Source organism: Mustela nigripes, chromosome 12 (assembly GCF_022355385.1).
Source record: "Mustela nigripes isolate SB6536 chromosome 12, MUSNIG.SB6536, whole genome shotgun sequence".
Taxonomy (NCBI): Eukaryota; Metazoa; Chordata; class Mammalia; order Carnivora; family Mustelidae; genus Mustela; species Mustela nigripes.
The window spans coordinates 130194052-130213104 of NC_081568.1; the positions used below are offsets into that span (position 1 = coordinate 130194052).

General features: G+C 38.6%; 1 protein-coding gene across 5 annotated transcripts in view; it reads right to left on the reverse strand.

The window, feature by feature from the left end:
• PJA2 (praja ring finger ubiquitin ligase 2) overlaps window positions 1-3485 on the reverse strand; it is a 71246-nt gene extending 67761 nt beyond the window's left edge. For 3 of the 5 annotated variants that reach the window (XM_059418342.1, XM_059418344.1, XM_059418343.1), the window contains exon 1: window positions 3351-3483. The gene's annotated coding sequence lies outside the window, so the exon portion shown is untranslated. Of the gene's footprint in view, window positions 1-2611; window positions 2702-3350 lie in introns of those variants that run through there. The other 2 variants (XM_059418346.1, XM_059418345.1) reach the window with 2 other exon arrangements.
• Window positions 3486-19053: the final 15568 nt, after the last annotated feature.

Sequence of the window (19053 nt, forward strand, 5' to 3'; positions counted from 1 at the left end):
AATGCAAATTAAAATTACAGCGTGATACTACTACATACTCATTGGAGGGCTAAAATTAAAAAGACTGAAATAACCGAATGTTGATGAGGGTATAGAGCAACTAGAACTGTAAAATAGGAAACAGTGTGGCAGGTTTTTATATTTAAACATTCATTTCCATACAGTGCAACAAATGCATTTCTAGGTATTTGCCCAAGAGAAACAAAAATCTGTCTTCAAACCAAACGTCATAAATGAATGTTCATAGCAGCTTTACAATAGAGGCCCTAAAATGGAAACAATCTATATATCTATAAATAGGGTGAAATGGTCAACAAATTGCACTAAATCAACACCACAGACTACTACTCAAAATTAAAAAGTTATGAATCGGTTAAACACACAAAAGCATGCATGTATGATTCTCAAAAACATCATGCTGAGAGAAGAAAAGCTAAATGCAAAAGAGTACATATCATGTAATTCCATGTACATGAAATTCTAGAACAAATGAAACCAAATTATAGTGAGAGAGAGAGAGAGAGAGAGGGGACAATGATTTCATGGGGCTGAGGGATATAAATGTCACTTACTGTACATGTCATAGGGAACTTTTGGGAATGACAGATATTCTTGACTGAGGTAATGAAAACATTCTACTCTTGAATGTGGTGGTCGTACTAGGATGTACGTATCTGTCAAAAGATACTGAATTGTGTATTTTAAATACACACATTTTATTGTATCTAAATTATCCTCTATAAAGTTGAGTCTTTAAAATGGAGCTCTTTGGGAAAATATTAACCAGGGAATATTGGTGATGTCCTTATATAATCACTAAAAAATCAAAAACATCAATAAAATTCAACATCCACTGATAGTTTTTAAAAATGTCATCAGAAATAAAAGAGAACAAAAATCATTTTGGAAAGCCAAGAACAGAAAATATTTTAGTATTCTCCATTTACCAGGAAGTTTCAGAAAACATCATACCTGATGCTGAAACATCAGAAGCATTCTCTCAAAGTCAGAAACAACAAATTTTTAGCTATCACTGCTATTCTTCAAAATTATATAGGAAGTATACTAGCCAAAGCAATGAGGAAAACACTTAAGTTATAAAATATGAAAAGTAAGCAAGAAAGCTGTGAATACTTTCAGATAATTATCAGCTCAAGTGAGCAGATACATGATAAACAGAAAAAATCCAAAAGTTTTCCTATAACCAGAAAGAGAGAGAGAGAAAATATCACTGAAAGTTTCCATCCACTAGAGGAAATCAAAAGATAGCTAGGAATACTAGGAAGGAATGCCATTCATATGGGGGGGGGGGGACAAGCGATAAAACTCTACCCAATAATATAAAGCAAGATGTGAATAAAAGCGAAAGACATACCATATATGCATACAGAAATGAGGGGAGAGACTCAGTATCATACAGGTCAGTTCGCCCCCAATTAATCTAAAATTTCAATGTAACATCACTCAAAAAACCAAAGGATTTTTTTTTAAACTTCTAAGTTGAGTCTAAAGTTTATCTGGAGAATGTGTAACAGTCAAGAATAATTCTGAAAAGAGGGAGAAATGGTTATCAAAATTTAAAACATGCATAACATTTAACCCAGCAATTCCATTTGCAGGAATCCATGCTCCAGAAATAATCAGAGGAAGTTTTCCTAATAGTCGACTTTTAAAATAAAGGTAGGACTACAAGGGGGAAGTGAGAGCTGCACTTTTCACCTTACATTCCTCCAATTTTTTAAAAAATTTTTTAAGATTTAAAGTTTGTAATTAAAACTAATCAAATTTAATGTTGACTTCAAATAAAGCATTATTCGTGGTAACAAAAAGAAACTAATTAAATGTCTTTCAATAGGTTAAATAATTATAGCTCTCATTCAAACTAATGAAATCCTACTTAACCTTTATAAAGTATCAGAGAGACCTATACATAATAAATAATGATGTGCAAGACATACAAACAAGAGAAAGAAACAAGTGATATACCAATGTGTTCGGTATTCCTCCGTGCCCCCTCCCCCACAAAATCCAACTTCATATATGTGCTTAAAAACGCATTTATAAAGATGCTCAGTAAATGGTTAACTTTACACACCGAATTAAGACTGGAGGATGAGAAATGTTCACATTTTACCTAATAGTCCTTTTTCCATATTGTTCCAATTTTTCCATCACGCCTGCGTGTCTGTGGTTAATTTTCAAAACTTAAACTTACTTCATATAAAAATGACATGAATTCTAGGAGACAAAAAACTCTCAAAAAAAAAAAAAAACCCAGTTAAAACGTTTATTTGTTATCTTCGTATTTATTTACATACTCTTCAAAGGATCTGTAGTGTTCAGCACAGGTGACTGCCATTTTAAGGAAGTTTAACTGACCAAATAGATCATGATAAAAATAAGAATACAGTAAGCCTTTTTTTTTTTTTTTTTTTTTTATCGTAAACTTCACAGAACCACCAGACTCAAAGCAGCGTCCATCCACACGCAAAAATTTTTTATGCCCGGAGAGGGAAATCTCCTAAATAGATGATTCCTCCTCCTTGCAAAAAAGGGTATTTACCTCCTCCTTTTTTCTTTTTCAACTTGGTCTGGGCGACTTTCAACTCACCATTTTGAATCTGCGCAAAATGTTTAACAGGCAGTCAGTCTGAGGGAGGCCGAACCTGAAGGCAGATGGACTGGAGTGCTCTGACCTGACATCGCTACCTGGCCCCAGCACTGATGGAATGGTGCTAAGATCTGGAGAACGACTGCTATGGTTTGAACTGGGTGTCCGCGTGCCCGAGGTTCGGTGACAATCGGAAAAAAAATGCAAATAAGGCCAAGAGAGCGGCCGCAGCGGAAGGTTTCTCGGGGGACGGGGGCTGCAGGCCTGTGGCGTAAGACGGCTCCGCTCTATGCGGGATGACTGGAAATGGGCTGAGAAGGCGGCTGGGAGGGCTTTGGTGGGGGCACACTCATACAGCCGCCAGTGTCGGGAGAAAGGCAGCGGGGTCCTTGGCCACGGCACCAAGGACAGCAGAAGAGGCAGCGGGGAACAGCGGCCGGTGGAGACCCCCAGATCAATCGATGCCATTCGCTGGGGGGTGCGGGCCCGGCGGCCACGTACTCGAGCGCGGCCTCAGGTCCGGGTTGGACCGGGCCCAGGACGCGAAGAAGGCCTTCTCACAGCCATCAACCCCACCCACCATGGCCGGCGCAGCGGGCAGGGACAGGCCCTGCTCCTTCTCGAGGAGAGAAATTAAAGAAATGGAGGGGGGGAAGGCAGCAATTTCCTCGCCCCGACCCTCACATTCCTGACATCAGAACCAGCTAGATTAAAAAAAAAAAAAAAAAAATCCCCTCACCGAACCGTGCAGCGGCTCCGGAGCGAGAACAGCGCTCGATCCTCCAGCCGCCACCACCGCCTTCTTCTCCGCCTCCGACTCCTCCCCCGCCGAACGCTCAGCGACAGGCGGCAGCGGCGGCGGCGGCGGCGGCGGCGGCGGCGGAAGCAGAGGCGGCGGCCGCGGCGCGTCCCGCCCCTAGCGCCGCGGTAGAGGCGAAGGAGGAGGACAGGCAAGCCCCGCCCTCGAACAGCACCGACCAATAGACTCAAAGGACCTCTGCGGGAAAAATCCACCTATCCAATCGGAACCCAAGGAGGGGGCTCACGTCAATGGTTGGGACGTGGCAGAAAAAGGGAAATATACTTGGACTGGGTCTACTCTCCGGACCCCCTTCTGACTCAGAAGGATTCCACCGATTGGCCGAAGAGCGGAAGGATGAAGCTACACTCCCCCCAACCGGGTCCCCGTCTGGGCCCCCCTCCTTTCCCCGCAGCACTGCGACGTTCGGGGAGGGGGCGGGGCATCGTGCTGGGGCTGGGACCGGCACGGCCTTTTGTGGTTTGGGCTGGGAGAAAAGGCGGGGTCTCAGGGAAAGGGAAAGGGGTGTGGAGAACTAAGGAAAAGGCTGGCGCAGCTAGACTTTTTCAGAAATCCCAAAGCAACAACCAAAATGGAGGCATTTAAATCAGTCCTAACTGGGCTGGAAACCCGAGTAACAAGGTTGTCTCCTGGCATAAGATTCTCCGTTGCAGTTCAGATTGGGTGGGACAAGAGAAAATAGAACGGCACTTTTCCCCACCCTGACTCTGAACACTATCTAGTGCCTTTTCCCCTCCCACGCTGCAGTAAGACCCTTGCATCCTCATTTCTCATTCTCTTGGCGCGGGGGCTGGGGGATGTGTGTGGTTCCTCTCTAGAGCCTTGGTCTGACCAGAGCCTTCCAGTTTGCATCTAGAGACTAATCCGCAGTCAAGCCGAGAAGTAACAGCTCCCATCACATGCAACCAAAATAAATACAACAGCTGTAGTCCCTGGACATCTTGCTTAATTTAAACAGGGGTAACAGTTTACTTAATCATGTCAGTGATGCTAAATTGTTTCTTCGTCCCACACATGTCCTTTTTTTTTTTTTTTTTTTCATCCTGAACATGTCTGCTTCTCTGATTACAGTCCTGCTCTCCTCCCACCTTATTCCCCAACCCCCTCAACTCTTTCCACTTAACACGCCCAGTGCCCAGGATATATTTATCGCGTCCCTCCCTCAAGAATTAAGCGTCCCACTTCTTGTGCTGTCCCTGGCAACTGCAAAATCTGCTAGTGAACTGAGACTTTACTTTTTTTTTTTTTTTTCCTGTAGATTGGAGCAATTTATCCAAAATTTACTATGGGAATTTCAGTTACAAGAATTTGCTATAGACATTTGTGAAATCAAATCTCAGTCTCAGCCCACCCTTGTAGTACATGTCTTACCAAGGAATCGTTTCTCACTTGATGTTTCTCTGCTTTACACATGTTGCTCTAGAAGCTGTGGCTCTTTTCCATCCAAGTCTCTCCCTCTTTGAAAGATAATTCATACTTTAATCACACTTCTCTAATCTCCCTTTGGGATGTTGCGTATTGATTCAATTGGATATACTGAAAAGTTTGTTAGGGCAGGGTTTCTCAAATTTCAATCTTTTTCATACCATATCTCTGTGTGTATACTACTAACAGTATTGCTTACTATGTTCTTTAAATAAATGTATTTTTTCTTTCAATTTCTTTAAGTGGGAAACTTTATAAAAAGACTATGATGGAAAATCTCCATCATCTATCCTAGGTTGAAAGCAATGGTAAGAAAAGTAGACAAAACCATTTCTTCTTCTTCTTCTTCTTTTTTTTTTTTTTTTAAGATTGTATTTATTTATTTGACAGCACAAGTAGGCAGAGAGGCAGGCAGAGACAGATGAGGAAGCAAGCTCCCCACTGAGCAGAGAGCCAGATGTGGGGCTCCATCCCAGACCTGAGCCAAAGGCAGAGGCTTTAACCCACTGAGCCACCCAGACGCCCCTGACAAAACCATTTTTAACGTTATAGCTAGAAACAATTGCCTACTAATGTCTCAGCCTAACCTCTGAGCCTGTTAAAAGGGGAGGTTACCAAGCATTAGACACATTAAAGATCAAGCATGCAAATGGTGTTTTTATTGATGTAATCAAAGGATAGAAAATTAGAGCTAAAATAGGAATCACTTTCTCACTATGTGAGTCACTTTTTAAAATCCTGCATGCATGCCCCAAGTGAAGTCATCCAAGGCACCAGAAATGATCTATGTTACTCTTTGGGAAACACTGCTGTGGAGGCCCAAAGCATGCATTCTAAAATCAAACAGACCATATTCTTTATAATAATTCCTGAATTTGTAGCTTTGTGCCTCTGAGCAATCTATTTACCCCGCTGGCCTTGATTTCCAACTTAAATATGGAAAAAGTGATAATGTCTACTCATGAGTCTTTGAGTAGATTAAAAAACCTAATAAAGGTAAAGCATATCATACCTACCATCTTGTAAGTACTAAATACATATTAGCTTATGTATTATTTTATTATGTGTATATAGAGATAATAATATATATTATTAGCTTATACATATAATAATTATTGATTCCAGAGTTAAGAAGCACTCCCTAAGGCAATGGGTTGAAGGTATGGTGTAAAAGAGTGGTTCTTAAAGAGTGATCCCCAGACCAACAACATCAGCATTGCCTGGGAAGTCTTAAAAATGCATATTCTCAGTTAGTTCCTGAATTGGAAACTAAGTGTCGAGCCCAGCAACCTGTAGTTTAGCAAGCCTTCCAGGTGATTCTGATGCACATAAAGTTTGATGACCACAGATAACATAGAAAGAGAACTGATTGGTTAAGGAGTGAGAGGGCCTGAGTTTTAATTAGATAGTCTTAGAGTGACATCAGCAGAATGGAGACATAAGGACCTCTGAAAATTCTTTCTTCTACTAAAGTAGTTAAAAAAAAAAAAAAAAACCTGGCAAAATTGTTAGAATAAACTTCTTCTAAATGCTGGATATTAACCAAAGGCTTGCAGCAATCCAGGAAGCTTTTTTTTTTTTTTTTCCCCCAAGAAAACAGCTCAATCTTTCAGTAAGAACAGCAAGCTTTTGTGATGTTTTGACTTGTTTTAACCCAATCCCTTCATCTCCAGCTTTGCTGTTGCACTGAAAAACAGTAGCACACAATCATGGTGAAAACCAGCCACCTGGCAGCCACCGAAGGAGGCTGAATGAGATTGGAGTGCTTTCAAAACCTAATTCTAAGAGAATAGTTTCACCTAACTGGTGGTTCCCTAGAAGTTCTCACTTGCAAGGCTGTCTTCATTTGATTTGATTCAGAGCCAAACCAGTGCAAAAAGCCTTTACTCCAGAAACATTTGTCAAAAACAATGAATGAGAGAGACTTGATGGACTTTCCAGTCACTTTAGAAATTAGAAATAGTTGGGAAAAACAATAGAGTAACCAAAAAGCTTGAAAAGTTGGAGAATGTCTGTAGGGACTTTGAAAAACTCCAGCGTATTCACAGGAATCTAGAAACCCCCACACACTCAGGGCTGTGTTAACCTGTACCTCAGATCAGGAAAAACCCAAGGAGGCCAGAAGCATTTACCATAGGTTGACCTTGAGGCTCTGTAAAAGCCAGAAATGAAGGCTAAGAGAGAGTTGGCAGTGCATGGCTTAGTATTGATGTCATGACCCAACACACTCAGACCTTCAGTAAACACTGGAAGACATAATGGTTCCAGACATTTAAGGAAGTCTGTCTAATCATAAGCTGAGCACTAAACTATCAAGTAGAATCTTTCATGGTCACACACAACAAAGAATGCAGACTTTATGTAGGTAGTTCAGAAAAGCCCTGAACAAACAAAAAGCAACTATAACAAACAATAACAACAAGAAACCCTGGAGGAAGAAGAATCTGATTTCCAGAGTTTCTACATTATGTTTCTTTTAAATGTCTGGTTTTCAACAAAATCAGAAGTTGCTTCTTCAAAAAGATCAACAAAATTGACAAACCTTTAGCTAGACTGAACAAGAAAAAAAGAATACTCAAATTACTAAAACACAACTACTAGCCTACAGAAATTTTTAAAAATTATAAGGGAAAACAGAACATTTGTATGCTTAACAAAAATGGACAAATGTCTAGAAAGATGCAAACCACAAAAACTGACACAAGAAGAAATAGAAAATCTAATCTTAGTCTTGTCATTTATGAAATGAATGACCTTTATTTAGGTTGGTCATTTAATTGTCTTGAGCCTTATTTTCTTCAACTAAAAAACAGATATAATAAAAACTATGCCATATGTTTAAATAAAGTAATAGAGAGGTTATATTAGGTATATATTAAGTATATTAAGATACTCTAACCATTGAAACAACTGAAGTCCTTATTAAGATAGCACCTACATGAGATTACTTACATCCAGTAGGATGGGCGGGAAGCTCTGCTTCACATTTAAGGACCTGAGCCCTATCATCTTCAATACAGGCTTTCATTTTAAGCTTGAGTGCCAACATTTACCTAATAGAATAAAGGAAACATGGAGGAAAGAATGTGAAGGATTTCTGAGGTATTTTATTAGCCTAGCGTGGATATAGCTTAGTTATTGGTGATCATCATCTACTGGCAGGTCACCTTGAACTTATGGAGGCTTGGTTTTAGGCTCTGTTAGACTACTCTACTTTGGTTTTGTCCTTACTATTAGGATATAGACCTTATACCTAGGATGTGGTTCTGACTCTTAGGGCATGACCATTTGGGGGGGGTCTCAACTGGAAACTTGGGATATTTACTAAGATCCCTCCTCCTGGCAGGACTGAAATTCCTACTTTTGACTCCCAAACTGTATGACTACTGAAACCTCTGCTTCATTCTTTATAATCTCAGTCACTGTTTTCTGCTGAGTATCTTGGAGTCTTGTTCTTTGCCTGCATCATTTAAGAATCAGCCAACAACTTAAAGGACTTTTTTTTTTTTTAATTTTTAAAAATTTATTTTATTTTATTTTTTTTATAAACATATAATGTATTTTTATCCCCAGGGGTACAGGTCTGTGAGTCGCCAGGTTTATACACTTCACAGCACTCACTATAGCACATACCCTCCCCAATGTCCATAACCCCACCCCCCCTCCCAAACCCTCTCCCTCCAGCAACCCTCAGTTTGTTTTGTGAGGTTAAGAGTCACTTATGGTTTGTCTCCCCACCAATCCCATCTTGTTTCATTCATTCTTCTCCTACCCCCTTAATCCCCCATGTTAAATCTCCACTTCCTCATATCAGGGAGATCATATGATAGTTGTCTTTCTCCTATTGACTTATTTCGCTAAGCATGATACCCTCTAGTTCCATCCACGTCATCGCAAATGGCAAGATTTCATTTCTTTTGATGGCTGCATAGTATTCCATTGTGTATATATACCACATCTTCTTGATCCATTCATCTGTTGATGGACATCTAGGTTCTTTCCATAGTTTGGCTATTGTAGACATTGCTGCTATAAACATTCAGGTGCACGTGCCCCTTCAGATCACTATGTTTGTATCTTTAGGGTAAATACCCAGTAGTACAATTGCTGGGTCGTAGGGTAGTTCTATTTTCAACATTTTGAGGAACCTCCAAGCTGTTTTCCAGAGTGGCTGCACCAGCTTGCATTCCCACCAACAGTGTAGGAGGGTTCCCCTTTCTCCGCATCCTCACCAGCATCTATCATTTCCTGACTTGTTAATTTTAGCTATTCTGACTGGTGTGAGGTGGTATCTCATTGTGGTTTTGATTTGTATTTCCCTGATGCCTAGTGATGTGGAGCACTTTTTCATGTGTCTGTTGGCCATCTAGATGTCTTCATTGCAGAAATGTCTGTTCCTGTCTTCTGCCCATTTCTTTTTTTTTTTTTTAAAGATTTTATTTATTTATTTGATAGACAGAGACCACAAGTGGGCAGAGAGGCAGGCAGAGACAGAGGGGGAAGCAGGCTCCCCACTAAGCAGAGAGCCCAATGTGGGGCTCGATCCCAGGACCCTGGGATCATGACCTGAGCCGAAGGCAGAGGCTTTAACCCACTGTGCCACCCAGGTTCCCCTCTGCCCATTTCTTAATTGGATTATTTGTTCTTTGGGTGTTGAGTTTGCTCAATTCTTTATAGATATTGGACACTAGCCCTTTATCTGATATGTCGTTTGCAAATATCTTCTCCCATTCTGTCAGTTGTCTTTTGGTTTTGTTAACTGTTTCCTTTCCTGTGCAAAAGCTTTTGATCTTGATGAAATCCCAATAGTTAATTTTTGTCTTAAAGGGAATTTATATGAAGGTTTTGAGGTTCCTTTTATGCAGTTCCTTCCTCCTGGGGATGTTCCACTATAGTTCAGCCATTTTGACAACTTTGTATTCTGACTTCTTGTCTTCACCATGTACTAAGAATACCACATTCTGCTTAAACTCTAGTCCTTGGTACCACAGTTTGGTGTATACACTCAGGAAAAAAGACAGAATAATGTGAAGCTAACCTTGGGCCTAATCTCTCTCAAGAATCATAGGCTACCAAGTCCTACCTGCTTTGCTAACTCTTCAATGCCTTCAAACATTTGTTTTACATATTTCCCCAGTTTTCATCATTGCTTTCAGTGGGAAGGTTAGTCAGATGGAAGTTAATTCATTGTGCTTGCAACCAAAAGTTTACCAAACAGTTGTTTTAAAGTTCGAACAGGGAAATGTTTTTCTAGTCTAGACTCATAGTTCTTTATCAATAGAATTCCTTCCAAATCTTAATGAAAGTTCTGATATTTTTCTTCCATGCAGTTTTGTGATTAGCCATATCCAAAGTTCTGTGCCGGATTTAATTCTCAAGTCTCGTTTAATTCTTTGCATCTTAACCTCCATGCCTCTCTTTTAATTTAATGGTGACTACCGTCAAGTTTGGGTGAGAAAGTCATACTCTTAAACTGGACTTTTTCTCCCAAAAGATTAGTCTTAATTGTCCTGTGTTGATCAGAACTTTTCCTAGTTATATATCTACAGGTTAGGGTCTGGAGAAAGTCCACTTTTCCAGTCATTTGCAGCCCCAAAGTTTCTGGAATTTCTCTATTTTATTTCTATTTGCATACAACCTTTTTTTTTTTTTTTTTTTTTTCTAACACCCTTTTTTTTTTTTTTTTTTTGTCCAACCTCATCTCTTTGATCTCATACTTTGCCAAACAGTCAGTACCAACAATATACAGCTCTAACATTCTGTTTTCAAAACTTTTCCCCTGGAGTTACAGACTGCACACACTTTATCTGCCTCCCAAATTACTACAGTGATAGCTGTTTTTTAACCAAATGCTTTGACATTGCAAAGCAAGGATCTCTATCTTTCCAGCATTTGAAATCAGTTGCTTCACCACTCACTGACCAACCACTAAGTCACTGCCATGTATTTACAATATTTTATTACAAAAAATCATGTATTAATTAAACAACCCTAGATAATGTAACAGACAAAGACTAAACTGTTATGAAACACTGGAAGTATATTCCTTGAAGAAGTAAGATCCACCTAGTGGTGAGAGAGAGGTGTGATGGGGGAGAAGTCCTTCCTTACAAGGGGATTCAATGACCCATGCTGGCTGAGGAGGAGCCATCTTCAGTCGTGTGTTCCAAGTTTATGCTGAGAATCCCCACCAAATAGTTAAAGAACTTTATCCAGCTGTGTTCTGGTTGAAGGCAAGAGAACAAAAGAGGAAAAAAATGAAACAAGACAAAACCGGAGGATACAAACCGAAAGAGACTCTTAATCATAGGAAATAAACTGAGGGTTGCTGGAGGGAAGGGAGTTGGAGAGATGGGATTACTGGGTGATGGACACTGGGGAAGTTATGTGTTGTAATGAACACTGGTTATTATATAAGGCCCGTATCCCTGAAACAAATAATACATCATATGTTAATTAATTGCATTTATTTATTTATGTATTTATTTATTCTAAAGATTTTATTTATTTATTTGACTCAGAGAGAGAACACAAGAAGGAGGAAGCAGACAGAGGGCAAAGCAGGGAGCCCGATGCAGGACTCAATCCCAGGACCCTAGGATCATGACCTGAGCGGAAGGCAGTCGCTTTATGACTCAGCCACCCACGTGCCCCAATTAATTGACTTTAAATGAAAAGAGAGGGACAGAGCAAAGAACATGAAATAGGTAGTTGAAAGAAGAAAATATAAATACTTAACCAGTTACAGCCTGTGACACAATTTATTCTATGGGTTACACCAGGGGTTCTTATACTATTGAAACCTCATGAGCAGCATCAGCATTCCTTAGGAACTAAATGGAAATTTTCATTTTGTATCCTAATCCTACTAAGTCAGAAACATTGGGAGTGGGGCCCAGCACTGTGATTAATGAACCCTCTGGGTGATTCTAATGCAGGCTAGGATTTGAAAACCACTGGGTTTCAGGACATCAACATAGGACTAAGAAGTGGATGTGGTGATTGATAAAGATAGTGGTTCTCTCCTTTCCCAGAGAGACTAAACGCAATTATATGGCAGCTGTGAAACTTTAATCATGAAGAATGTGGGCTGTACTATAATGGACAATAAAGACTGGCTTTTTCAGCCTTCATTCCAACCTTCCAACATAGGTTGCGGTTCTGGAGCTGGGAACTACAGTGATGGTTTCCTGAATTCACCGAACAGCTCTTGATGCTCTAATTTGCTTCTGATGGCAAGGACAGAAGTTTTCTTGGTGGTCCAGCTTTCCAGTGTGATTTGGGAAATCATTCTTGGATGCCCAGATTAGAGCCTATTTCATCCGCTCTACCAGCCACTTTGTAGAATATAATAAATCCTTTTTCTGCTTAAACTTGCAAGAGTGTATTAAGTTTTCTGAAACTGATTTTGAATATAACAGTAGGTGACCTGTTTTTTTAATCTCTGGAAGCTTTTAGCACATTTTCTGTATCTTTTTTTGTTCTAAAATTTTGTAACAATTTGTTCTAAATGTGGGTCTATTTTGATTCATCTGTTTAGGCATTCAGTAAATTTTTTCTGTATAGAGAACTAAATCTTTGAGTACCAGAAAATTTTTCTGTATTAATAGATTGCTAATATCCTCCCCTCTTTTTGCTTTTTAGATCTCTTCCAATTCTTTTCTCTCACCCTTTCATCTTCTCTATTTTTCTCCAGGTTTCTTAGAGTTCTTAAATTTTATCCTTAATTCCTTCCATTGAATTAATTTTTCAGCCATCGCATTTTTAATTTCTAACTTTTCTCCCTTTTGCCATACTGTTCTTATTTTTGGGGGCTATAATTTTTCTTGAATCGTTCCGAAGTTTCTCCACCTCTTCACTTTTATGACTGACAAATAAAATCATATATATTTAAGGTATGCAATGTGATGTTTTGCTATACATACACATTGTAAAATGATCAGCACAGTCAAACTTATTAACATATCCGTCACATCATACAATAACCTTTTCTTTTCTTTTTTTGATTTTTACCCTCTCAGCAATTTTTACCCTCTCAGCAATTTTTACCCTCTCAGCAATTATTATCAACTATAGCCACCATGCTGTACATTAGGTCTCCGGGACTTGTTCATATAATTAGAAATTTGTACCCTATGACATTTTTACCCCGATTCTTTCACCCTGATAACTGTTATCTTGCTCTCTGTTACTACAAACTGACTTTTTGACTTTCCACATATAAGTGAGATCATGCAATATTTGTCTTTCTGTATCTAGCTTATTTCACTTAGAATAATGTTCTCCAGGATCATCCATGGTGTACAAATAGCAGGATTTCTATATTTTTTTGATGCAAAATAATATTCCATTTTCAGAGGTACTCATTTACTATGTTCTCACTTTCCCCAATGGGAGAAATTGTGGATTAAACAGATCTCTCTTGGCCCTGAGCTGTGCAACCTTAGGAGAGGGATGTCACAGGTAAAATGAAGCTGTTCTTCCTACCCTCTTCAAGAGACACAACACATTCTTGGATTTTTTGCTTCAACGTCTTCTCTGGACTCGTGGACTCCCACCAAAGTACTCTGATCTGTGCGTGGTTGTCAAAAATCAGCATTATGTGGGTGAATGACAATAGAAAACTGCTATTCTGCCATTTCACTGATCCTAAAGATTCTAATAGAGGCTTATTTTATTGTTTTTAAAGTTTCTTTCCATTCTTTGAAGTAACTCTGTTTCCTTCAGTATTATGTACAATATTTTTGAATCAGTACTCTTCTTAACACAAGCTTTCTTCATGTATACGATAATCCTTGAATTGTGTTCTTATTTGAAAGTAGTAAGTAGGGCGCCTGGGTGGCTCAGTGGGTTAAGCCGCTGCCTTCAGCTCAGGTCATGATCTCAGGGTCCTGGGATCGAGTCCCGCATCGGGCTCTCTGCTCAGCAGGGAGCCTGCTTCCTCCTCTTTCTCTGCCTGCCTCTCTGCCTACTTGTAATCTCTCTCTGTCAAATAAATAAATAAATCTTTAAAAAAAAAAAAAAGAAAGTAGTAAGTAAATTATAAGTCAAGTGAATCTGAGTGGGGCCCGTTGAGGGGAAGACCTCACATTAAGGTCCACTAGCTCTTTTGCTGAAAGAATCATAAATACTAAGATGCCAAAATTTTGCCCCAGGGCCATCCAGTTTCTTCAGGAGTATGAAAACATGTTTAACTTTTTCATCTTGAAGAGATACTTGACTATTTTATTTTTCTTCATCCTGTAGCTTTCATATAGAATGACACTGTGCAATATAGGAGCTATTAGCCACACATGGCTACCGAACACCTGCATTATAGTTCCTCTGATTTGAGATGCACAAAAGGGTAAAATACACAACAGCATGTAAAGATAGAGTTCAATAAAAAGGAAAATATCTCAAAAATTGTTAGGTTTTTATCTTTATTCCATGTTGAAGTAATATTTTAGGTATGTTGGGTTAATTAAAATACATCAACATTAATTTCACTGTTTCTTTTTATTTTTTAATTTGTCTTTGATAATATTCAAAATTGTAACTTTGGCTCAAAGTGTATTTCCACTGTTCAGCACTTGCAGAGTTTTCAATGATCTTTCTTCAGTTCTGTATCTTCTGCTCTTCATAGTACTCATACCTAGCTTTCTGAAACATCAAGTGTCTCTGAGGTTCTTTAAGTGTGCTCGTTTTCCAGCTCAGCTATAATAACTCCTTCCAAGTATCCTTGAGTATTTAGCTTTTTTTCCTGCCTGGCTCCAGTCAGTTAATTCCTCCATTTGATCTTTGTTTTCTAAAAATTTTTGAGGTCTCACATGTGCTGATGCCCTTCTTCCCATTATCTTTATAATTTGTGGTTTACACTGTTAAATTTCTTTAATATTACTTTCATGTAGATTCATGAGGGGAATCTACGTGGTTTGAACATACTCTGTGTACACAATACATTATTTCACCCATATACCTGGGTATGCCCTTAGTGTCGCTTGGCACAGAACACTAAAAACAGTAGAGATTCAGTTTCTAATGAATCTCATGCTTGTAAAAGAAATAAATGATACAGTTAAATGGAAAGTGATGAATACTATTTCCTTATGATGGAGACTATATCATTAAATTACAATTGTAATTGACCACAAACTGGTTAATCAAAGAAAATTATTAAAAAAAAATATTGGGTAGCTATAGAGATGTGTAAAGAGACTGTAGAAGCAAGCTTGGGAAACTGGTGGGAACAAACAGAGGCTGGGCATGCAGAACCATAGCCTGAGGCATGCTATGTAACCAGCCAGGTGAGGACACTGCTATGACCCCACTGAGCACTGTATGACACAGCCTACGCCAGCACAGAATGGTGCTTCTGGCAATTCTGCCACTCAGAATTGACTGCTGTTTTTGCCAAACAAATTCTTCCCTGAGTGCTTTTTTGCAACTACTACCTTCTGAGTCAGAGTCCCTGGAGAGGGCACCTGATTATGAGAGCCCAAGTCATTTGGCAGTAGAGAGTAGGAAAGCAAGTATCTGGCATTTTCTGTGAGTGTAACGGGAAGCTCTGTCTTCCCTTAAGATTTGTGTAGTAAGGAATTCCTCAAACAGGAAACAGGTTGAGATTGGAGGCAGCCAAAAGAAGTGACACAGAAGCTTCAGAAGAGAACATAGCCAATATTCAGAACCAACATTCGGTATAACTTACAGAAATGTGAATGTTTAGATACCTTTAGAAATATATTCTTCTAAGTTTAGTAGTTGCAAAATAAACAAATGAGCTTTGAGATCTACAACACTATCACACAATTAGTGAAAAGATAAAAAATCTGAAGGTTTAGAAGGAAGAGTTAATACCAATTGGTTCAGCTTCTTACTTAATGCAGAAGTCCTTCTCTAAGACCCATTCCAACATTTATAGTATTGGGGGAGCTCATTGAAATAGGATTTCATTTCATTTCTAAATTACTAGAAGTGGAATATTAGAAATTTCTTCCTTATGTATGATGAAAATTTCCTTCTTATAACATCCACCCATGAGACCTAGATCTGATAACTCTAGCTACTCAGAACAGAACAGAGTAGTTAAAGGTTTTATTTTAACTACTGGGGTCAGACCAATATTTGATCCTGGCCTTGTTTCTTAGTAACTAAGTGACCTCTTTAATTCTTGTTTTCTACATCTGAAAAATGAGGATTAGAACAGCATCTACTCTAAAGAGTTATTGTAAAGTCTGAGTGCTTTAGTGCTTAAATCAGTAGCCAGCACATAGTGAACATTCAAAAAATTTTGGTGATGATAATGATTGATTGATTGATTGATAATAACAGCTCTTCTGAAATTGAATATCAGCTGCCATGGAAATTTAGAATGATATTGGAGAAAAGTAGTTGTAATTCTGATTTTACCACTGACTGATTCCTTAACCTAAAAGAAGTCACCATGTTATTATTTTTTTTTACAAAATGAAATATTTGGATTAAGTTTTCTTAGAAAGATCCCTTTCAGCTCTAAATTTCTGAAACTCTATCTGCACTTTGTCATCTGTTTTTATTACTGAACATTACCAGTATCATCAACTATACCTCATGTATCTTGATCAACAGATGTACCATAGCCTCTATCATCTTTCCCAGCAATGCTTGTCAGTGTTCAGCCAATTATTTTATTAGTAGGTTTCTTTCTTAAGATGAGATTGGGAGGGAGACAAACCATAAGTGACTCTTAATCTCACAAAACAAACTGAGGGTTGCTGGGGGGAGGGGGGTTGGAAGAAGGGGGGTGGGGTTATGGACATTGGGGAGGGTATGTGCTTTGGTGAGTGCTGTGAAGTGTGTAAACCTGGCGATTCACAGATCTGTACCCCTGGGGATAAAAATATATGTTTATAAAAAATAAAAAATTAAAAAAAATTCTTATCCATATTTTAAAAATTGAAAACAAATCATAAGGCCATACATACGTAATATAGCAGTATAAAGCATTAACTCTTTGTGAAAAGAAAGGAATCTTACAGAAGCAAAATTTGACAATTGGCATTGTAATGTTTCATCTTTTTTTTTTTAATATTTTATGTATTCATTTTAGAGAGAGAGAAAGAGGGAGTGCGGGGTGTGGCGGTAAGAGCAGAGGGGGAGGGGGAGGGAGAAAGAATCTGAAACGGACTCCACACTGAGCATTAGACCCTAATGCTGGACTCCAACTCACAACTCTGAGATCATGACCCAAGCCAAAACTGAGAGTGGGAGGATTAAGCTACTGAGCCACCCAGGCACCCCCATTATGTTTTAAATAAAGGTCTTAGATGCCTTGATATATATACATTTATATTTATATATAGTCTTTATGTTTGATTCCACTCATCTATAAACTCCATGAAGACAAGATAAATATCGACTTTGTTCACCACTGTACCCTGGTATTTAGCAGAGTATACATGTATGTACACACACACACACACACACACACACAATGAATTGAAAACTTACAGCATTTGGGCAACCCTAACTCTCCCTCTAAGCAAAGACTGGCATTTTCCTTTTCAAGTGTTGACCTTGTTTTTGGGGAGTGGTATTATTTAGAATTTTGAATGGCAGTTCAAAAATATATGGTGCTATATATTTTCCTAAATTAATTTAATCCAACCTTTACAGCCATTATCAAACCTTTGAGAAGTCAATGTTGCATACTCTTCCTATTACCAAGAGTTTGGAAATGTTGACTTAGAACTGGGCATAAGTAGCCAGAAATTGCTCTTGTAGAATACCCCCTAATTTTGTTTTGGAGAGAAACTAAGTGTGGATGAGGACACTGAGAAAGAGAGATATTTTGGACCGCAGGGCCATCATTACGCAGATAATACTGAGCTTTATTCAGCCATACATCTCCCTTTCCTCTAGCCCAGATGGTGAAATGACTCATCGATTCCACTGGCCAGAAAAACAAGGGCGATAGAAGAGGAGCTGTTATAATCCAGATAAAAATGGATGATGTTTCAGAAGCAAGGGGAAAATATTTCTAGGCAGTGATGATGGTACATTGATAGTACTTGTTAATACTTTACATTCCTTTTCAGATTCACAGCATGAGTTTCATATTGCTTCTAGGATTCCTTGGTAGTTCTGACCAGGAATTCTTTTTATATTCATCAGGTATGTAAGTTGCAAACATTTTTGACTTTCAGACAACTTACTTTACTAATTTCTTTTTTTAAAGCCTAGTCATCAACCTTCAAATGTGTGACTTTATTACTTTCCTTGAAAATCATCTTTAAAATTTTATATGGAACATATTCTAGTTGAAGATGTGGTTAGGATGAAAGTGTAATTCTTTTACTAAATAACTGGGGAAAGTGACTACTGGATAGGTAGAATAATGAGGTAAATAATTATGGAATCTGATAGATAAAAATGAGGAGTGAACGATGAAGAAGGTGTTGGTGTATGCTTAGTTTTTTGGTTGCTATTATAGGAGATGATGCTGAGTCTGTCTATAGGAGTTTTTAGATATATCGCCACAGAAGATCTTGAATCTTGCATCCTTCTCCCAAGATCTGAAAAAAAAAAAATAATTGATTTCTAGGAAATCAGACTCGTCTTTCACTAGAAATTCAGTTTCTAATGGAAGAGAAAGTAAAAATAACTAAGTAGGATTTGTTCTGTACTATTAATGGCATAACTGTATCTCCGAATCTGACTTCCTATTCCATTTGGTCCCAAATCCATTAACCTGAGCCTCCTTAACTAGTTTCAATCGTATTACTCCTCAATCCTAACATTCCATTGCTATATATTCCCTAGGACACTAGGTAAAATATTTCACTTGTGCACTTAGGAGCAGTGCTACACAGCTGAGCCTACTTTCCTGTTGTTATTTTGCCAGTATAATTTCATGTTCTATGCTAGATAAGCTAAACCTTAAAAAAAAAAAAAAGATTTACTTATTTGAGAGTTTGAGAGGGGAGGGGCAGAGGCAGAGAGAATCTCAAGCAGACTCCCTGCTGAGCATAGAGTCTGACTCAGGGCTCAATCCCATCACTAAGATCACCTGAGCCGAAATCAAGAATTGAATGCTCAACAGACTGACCATGACCCAGGTGCTTCCAAACTAAACTTTTTCATAAAACATACAAATTTTCATGATTCTATAAACAACATAGCTGACACTGCTGTACTATAGTGGGTGTCTCCTGTTTTGTCTGCTTGACATCTATTTCTC